The sequence below is a fragment of the Nicotiana sylvestris genome, chromosome 2 (assembly GCF_000393655.2).
Source record: "Nicotiana sylvestris chromosome 2, ASM39365v2, whole genome shotgun sequence".
NCBI classification, from domain to species: domain Eukaryota; kingdom Viridiplantae; phylum Streptophyta; class Magnoliopsida; order Solanales; family Solanaceae; genus Nicotiana; species Nicotiana sylvestris.
In genome coordinates, this window is record NC_091058.1 from 96,285,229 (window position 1) to 96,292,957 (window position 7,729).

General features: G+C 33.7%; 1 long non-coding RNA gene across 5 annotated transcripts; it reads left to right on the top strand.

Annotated features, from left to right (window-relative positions):
- Positions 1-3,513: 3,513 nt before the first annotated feature.
- LOC104228008 (uncharacterized) lies at positions 3,514-5,707 on the top strand. Of its 5 annotated transcripts, none has more exons than XR_011405059.1 (4): positions 3,514-4,400; positions 4,481-4,595; positions 4,691-4,797; positions 5,222-5,707. It is a non-coding gene; the product is annotated as an uncharacterized lncRNA (long non-coding RNA). The 5 variants fall into 5 exon arrangements; XR_011405061.1 differs by having other exon boundaries at positions 3,514-4,046; positions 4,133-4,595; XR_711229.2 differs by having other exon boundaries at positions 3,514-3,696; positions 3,929-4,595.
- Positions 5,708-7,729: the final 2,022 nt, after the last annotated feature.

Sequence of the window (7,729 nt, forward strand, 5' to 3'; positions counted from 1 at the left end):
GTCTAAAGGTTTCAAGTTGAGTAGGACTAAGACAGAATATATGGAATGAAAGTTCAGCGATGTGACGGGGGAAGCAGATGTAGAAGTCAGGCTTGACTCACAGGTCATCCTCAAGAAAGAAAGTTTTAAGTACTTAGGGTCAATTATCCAGGAAGATGGGGAGATTGACGGGGATGTTACGCATCGTATTGAAGTGGGGTGGATGAAATGGAGGTTTGCGTCTGGAGTCCTGTGTGACAAGAATGTGCCACCGAAACTCAAAGGTAAGTTCTATAAAGCGGTGGTTAGATCGGCCATGTTGTATGGAGCTGAGTGTTGGTCAGTCAAGAATTCACATATCCATAAGATGAAAGTAGCAGAAATAAGGATGTTGAGATGGATGTGTGGGTACACTAGGCTGGATAAGATTCGGAATGAAGATACTCGGGAGAGGGTGGGCGTGGCTTCTGTGGACGACAAGATGCGGGAAGCGCGACTTAGATGGTTCAGACACGTGCGGAGGAGAAGCATAGATGCACCGGTTAGGAGGTGTGAGCAGTTGACTTTGACAGGTACGAAAAGAGGCAGAGGGCGGCCTAAGAAGTATTGGGGCGAGGTAATTAGGCAGGACATGGCACGGCTTCATATTTTCGAGGACATGGCTCTTGATAGGAACATGTGGAGGTCGAGCATTAGGGTGATAGGCTAGGGGGTAGTCGAGAGTTCTTCCCTCTTTGTACCGGGTAGTCTGATAGAGTTTCGTGTAGGTTTGTTAGCGGCCTTTGTTGTATTCACATTGTTGTTTGCATAGTTTTGTGTTATTGTCCTTTCACTTATTTGTTGTGGTTATTTTCTTTCTGGTATCTTTTGTTGTTACATGTCTTTTCTCTTTTTTATTTCTGATATTATTGTCTCTCCTGTTGAGTCGAGAGTTTCCTAGAAACAGCCTCTCTGCTCTTTTCGGGGTAAGGGTAAGGTTTGCGTACACTCTACTCTCCCCAGACCCCACTAGTGGAATTTTACTGGGTATGTTGTTGTTGTCGTAATTTTTGTAAATTATAATTGGACAGAGTATATACCTATGGGCTCCAGGCTCGATATTTGAGGCTAGTAGCACCATGCTATCCTGAATTCTTATATGTGTCAATTTTAATATTTTTCAAAATTTTGTGTGTTTGTTTTATAAATTAAATAATTAATTTTTGTAAATTGTAATTGGACAGAGTATATACCTATGGGTTCCAAGCTCGATATTTGAGGCCCAGTAGCACCAAACTATCCTGAATTCTTATGTGTGTCAATTTCAATATTTTCATAATTTTATGTATTTGTTTTATAAATTAAATAATTAATTTTTGTAAATTGTAATTGGATAGAGTATATACCTATGGGCTCCAGGCTCGATATTTGAGGCTTAATAGCACCAAGCTATCCTGAATTCTTATGTGTGTCAATTTCAATATTTTTCATAATTTTTTGTACATAAATTAATATTTTTGTAAATTGTAATTGGACAGAGTATATACTTATGGGTTTCAGGCTCGATATTTGAGGCCCAGTAGCACCAATCTATCCTGAATTCTTATGTGTGTCAATTTTAATATTTTCATAATTTTGTGTTTTTGTTTTATAAATTAAATAATTAATTTTTGTAAATTGTAATTGGACAGAGTCTTTGTTTGTTCTATCAATATAATAGATACTTAAACTACAGTGATTCTACGCTAAAAGGCTCTACATTTTACTACGGTAAAATGGCACTAGTCTTTAAGCAAATAAATAATCTAAACTAGATAAAAACAACAAATATATTTTAATAACATTACATTCACGAAATTACATATAAAATAGTAAAAGAAATTTATGAATATTTTTATTAACAAAAAAAATAATTTCTCAATTTTTAAATATTTTTTTAAAACACTAATATCTTAGTCCGAATAAAAATAAGATACTAGTTTAATCGCAAACAACACAAAAAAACATGAAAACACATTCAAGATAACTAATATGCATTATTATACGAGTTTCGACATAAACTAAATCGGAATACCTCGATTTATGTTTTTCGAAAAGTCGATGAATTGAAATTTTGAGCCCGAAATGAGGAAACCACAACAATAGAAGGATTGGGTAGGATGTGTGACCTACAATCTTATTTTTTTGTGTGACGGGTGGGGTCCGCTACAATTTTTTTAAGATGAAATTTTGGGAGAGGGGACCGTTCTGTTTTGTTTAGAAAAATGGGGTCGTCTGGTTCGATGATCGTGGGGAAGAAGAAGGGGCCCTATTTATCTATGTATAGTGCTTTTTATTACTGCGCTATACCCATATAGCGCGGTTATATAGAGCCCTATGCTTAACTGTCTTATCAGCACTGCATAGCACGGTTCTTTAATGCGTTATACATATATAGCGCTCTTTAAACAGTCAAAATTCTGTTAAAATATAGCGCTCTTTAAATAGTCACTTTTTATTTATTTATTTATGTCACACTTGTATAAAAATCCCACAAATCCGTTATGGACTCGCACTGGGGCAACACATGGCTCATTTCTCCCATGTCTCGTTTTTTTTTTCTTTCCGAAAATGGAAAATAAAGTGAACATTATCAGGGTACTATATGTACTTAATTTTGTTAAAGACTTTTTTCTGTCTTCCACTGTTGGATCCGCCACATCTAATATAGTGTGAAAAGTATAGTCCTCTTGAAACAATTCCTGGCGCATAGTGGCGGAAACGTAAAGTACTTTTTTCTTTTCTTGTTTTATATGTCTACACTTTATACGGATCACTAGAATACCCGTCATCCAAATTCCTTGTAGTTTTGTAAGTGTAAATAGTTTTTTAGGCTCACGCAAAAAATATTTATAGGAAAACCTTTTTATCATTTACTATTTAAAATAAGACAAGTTACCTGTTATATTATATAAAGATAATTTGAGAGTGTAAAAATTTCTGACGATGTATATAACTTAGAGCTATCTTTAAAAGCAAATTTCTGTACTGTACGCGTTGGCCAAAGTCTATCCTTAGATATGTCGCACGATAGGCCAATTCTGTAAGAGTAGCTAATTAGCTATTGCAGAAAAGTGATCCTAATAGACGGGTTTAGAAAGCAGACAAAGTACTTTTTGCTTCTCCTGTATATAATATCCTATAATTATGGAATCTCACTTTAACTTCATTTTCTTTATTCTTTTCTCTTCTACTGTCACTTCAAATACTTAAAATTCCCAATAAAGGTTGGCAAAATCTCTTGAACTCTTGTTGAAATTGAAATTTGGGAAAGTATTAATTGAACTATCGTGAAATATAGTTAAAAAGAGTTGAGTTGGATAAGAGAAGGTACTTCTCGTGCTTATGATGGATTTGGGATATTATAATTATAGATCAAAGTAAATCACTTTTCTTAACTCTACGCAAAGCTAGATAATAGGATAAAACAAAAGCTATATTTAAGTCTTTTGAGAGATTACCGGTCTAATTAAATGACTCTTAATCCGTCTTAGCCTAGGAATGATGTGGCAGCATGTCAAAACCCCCGTAACTGCCGGAATAAAGGGCCATCACTTCCTTCCACTATTACTATATGTTACTTAATGCAGACTTTTTCTCCACCCTCTCTCGAAACCGATGACACGACTTTCTTCCCACTGATAGAGAATTACTTTTCTTTCCATTCAAAATCAGAGTAAGAGTACAGATTTTCAACCGGTAGTACCTTCCCTCTCTGTTGCTGCATCTTCTTATCCTCCTTTTTTCCTTTTCCCTTCTCCCTTTTTCATTAGAGTTCCATCTCTGTCTTTTGATGTTCAGATTATTTTTGCAGATTTGATTCATTATGTTTTTTGGTCTAATGTGCCTTGCTCTGTAAAATTTTGCAACTTTGTTGTTCAATTTTGTCTCACTGATTTGCTCAATCAAATCACTTATTTCCTCTTTTCAGGTTTCAGGAATCGCTCTCTACATCAAATCTCGATTCTCTCGGTCAACATTCTGAGCGCTAATCTACCCATTTGGGTTTTCTGATTACAACTGCTTCTTGAATGTGTTTAACTACTTCGGTGAAACACTTCACTTCTTCTCTTTTATCATGTTAATTAATTCCCTATTCCCTCTTATATTTTGATTATTTATACCTTTGTGACAGAGATGTGGCCAAGGGCAAAACAAGGGCCTATAACAGACACTCTTGGAACTTCTATTGGTTCATCATTTATACTTACGTATTATTTTCATCTGCTTTTTGTTTTAATTATTTTATGAATCATTTAGGGAAAATGCTTTATTGTTGTTGGTGACGCCTTTCAACTGTTAGAGAGACTTATTTTGCCTATCATGTAATGTGGATTCTACATTTTAATTTTCATGTTAGTAGGTAAATTTGTCATTATTGGCAGCAAGTATTGCCCTCTCAGGTACCTGTTTATGTCATACTGGATTTTTATATATGGCAAGTGTTAGTACAAGAGAATTTATGCATTTGAAAATATATTAGTTTAAGTACCACGTCGAGGAAACAGGACAACTCAAACTAATTCAATGCCATGTCATTGCGCGTGCACCTCACTGCTGCTTATCACTTGCTAACAACTCAAAATGATATGACAAAGGTTGGATAGCTTATGATTTATCTATTACACCTCAGAAGGTTGATAATGTATTAGCTAGTAATTACTGTTATTCTTCTGCAATTTCTCATGTGGAGAATGTAAACCATAAGAAGAGGGTCAAGGAACTTGGAGCATATGTAAAGAAGTTGTGTCTTTAGCAGAACCTTCAACACAGCACAACCACCATCATGCAAAAATTAAAGTAAGTGTCATTTTATCATTCTTGGACGTAAGGATCAACGTCATAAAAATATTAATCGTAATTTTTCCTACACCGCTCATCCTATGTGGCTTCTTTATCTTTGCCATAGGAATAGAATAATTTACTGAATTTTCTGAAAGATGGTCTTATTGTTAAGTAGCAGAAACTAAGCAATTCCTTCATAGTTAGGGAAGAGCTGGCTTACTTTCGTCAAACTAATGGAAGAAGCTCTGCGTTAATTAATATTGACAATCAGTAAATACGGGAGAACAAGTTGAAGATTAGTATTTCTATTTAACGTGCTTAGGAGGAATACCAATGTAACTGTGGATAGACCTAATTGTTATTAGCATATTGTTGCTCCAATTCTTTAATTTTTATCAATTGACATTGGTTTTCTCATCATATGGAATATCTGATGTAGGGTGCTGGAATGACAAGACCAAAACCGATATTGCAGTCTCAGCAGCTGAAAAAAGCACTTGAGCAGCTCAAAACACAATGAATTCATTGGAAAGAGAACTGCAAGATAATTTCTTAATGTTTCAATCGTATTTAAAGAGGGAAAAAATTAAAAGTTTAATTCAGTCCTTTAAAATTCAAAGCATTCAAATGGCAATAAAGTATGTAGAATGAGGGGAATAATTCTATATAAAGAAGAATATTTCATTAAATTAAAATGTGATTTGATATCTTGTAGAATGGTTTTTTTTTCCAACTTTTACTTCTAAAAGCTGTTAGCCACAGAATTTTAGACAATGATAGATGGAATCAAGAAGGCATTAGTCAACTCATACTCTCTTCTCCTTATTTCTTTTCTGTTCTACGTATGTACTTGATTTGTTGGTATGAGACCTTGGACTATTGGCCATCAGTACACTTACTAATTTATGATGCCTTTCTATTTCTATATCAGCTTGGAAAATGTAACTATGGTACGTGTTTAAAAAATAATGAATGATTTGCTTAACAAAAGGATTTCATGCTCTGTCAATAGCATTTTGGATTGACACCCCTTGGGAAAGTTGAAATGCATACATTATCGTGATAGGCTAACGTAATGTGATGTTGCATTTACTAACTCATTGTTCCTAATTACTATTCAAAATTTAAGAATGACCATGTCTACACAAGTATTTCAATGTTAGAGTACCTAATGGACTTTGTGCCCATCAGACAATCAGCTTCGGCATGTTAACTGTGCAAATAACTTTCGTTTCTTGATAACCACATTTACAAACCATTATAATCTGACATTTTTGTGGTACTTTTAAGCTATTGAAACTAATTCCTTTGTTATCTGGGATTTTTCTGAAGAGTGGTATGATAGAGGTCATTGATAAAGGAGTATACATGTGTATCATAAAACTATTAGAACATGTACTACGCAGTGTGCCAAACTTCAATTTTTGCATTAAATCATAAAGATCTAACTGATCTGATGGACATGTCGTTAAAACTTCAATTCTCTGTTTTAGTTTTTGGATTGGGTCCGTTTTTAGCACTGCTAACCACCACTAATATTTACAAAATGCATGAAAACAAAATAAATTACATTATTAATAGCTTAGAGTGCTATTTAAGGAATGGTTCGAAAAATATAGTTCTAAAAGAATCTATCAACTTCTCATTTTATATCTTATCTAAAAAATAATTGTCCTATAAATCTACTAATGTTCTTTAACAACTTCGCGAAGCGCGGCAAGTTTACTAGTGAAATATAAGCGGAGGTCACCAGAACAAAAAAAACATTCTTTTACATAGTGTAGGCACAGATATATGTCTCTCATTAATTTCCTTTTTCTTTTTGGTTTCAGTTTCGTAATTCGGATACTAAGGGTTTTTCTTGTTTATTAATAGCCTGTTTAGCAAGCTTTTTTTTGGTTAAAAGTGTTTTTTTTTTTTTTGTCAAAAGCACTTTTGGCTAAAAATTGAGGTGTTTGGCTAAGTTTTTGGAAGGAAAAAAAGTGCTTTTGAGGAGAAGCAGAAAAAAGTAGTTTCTCTCCAAAAGCACTTTTTTGAGAAGCACTTTTGAGAAAAATACACTTAGAAACAGTTTTTTAAAGTTTGGCCAAACATTAATTGTTGTTTAGAAGTGCTTTTCAAACTAATTAGCCAAACACAAACTTCTTCTCACCAAAAGTACTTTTGAGAAAAACATTTTTTTTTTAAAAAAAAATGCTTCTCAAAATAAATTAATTTTTGCAGCTTGGCCAAACGGGCTATAAGAGTGTGAAAATACAAACTGGTTTGGTGTGAATTGTCATGTATAGTCATAAATTTATATTTCACCTTTAGTGACATGCTTTTACGTAGAAACCATTGAAATGTCATACATCACATAAGTTATAATAGTATACTTTTGGCTTATATTAAAAGGTTCCTTCCTTTCTTAAACTAGAGGAGAGGAGAGTCAACAATAGCGTTATATAGAAGAGTTTAAGTTATATATGTCGTCGTCCGTCTAAAGAATTATTTACACTATTAAATCATCCAAAAAGATATTTGCATGTAAATCTCCTTAAATGAAAATAAATTTATAATCTTAAGAAGAAGACAGTTTAGTTAGCTGCTATAATAGATAAAAATGATTTGATGTTATAGAAATCCTGATAGTGTATAACATTAACATAAACTCTAAAAAAATGGAAGAAGTGCATTTGTAACTGTATGGACCAATCGGACAAAAGCATCCAAAGCGTTTACGTCAAAGCAGCTAAGAAATTGAGCATTAATTTTAATTATATCATTGTTTGAAAGCAAATTTAATCGGTCGAAATCTTGAAACGGATAACACTAGCTCGGAATATGACTGATCAGACTAATTCCTAACCTTTCCTCAAGTAGGTAAAAGATAACCTAGTCTTAATTGTTTCAAGCTGCGACGACATGCGTGTGTATATGAAGATGTTCATTTTCAATGGTACCACAA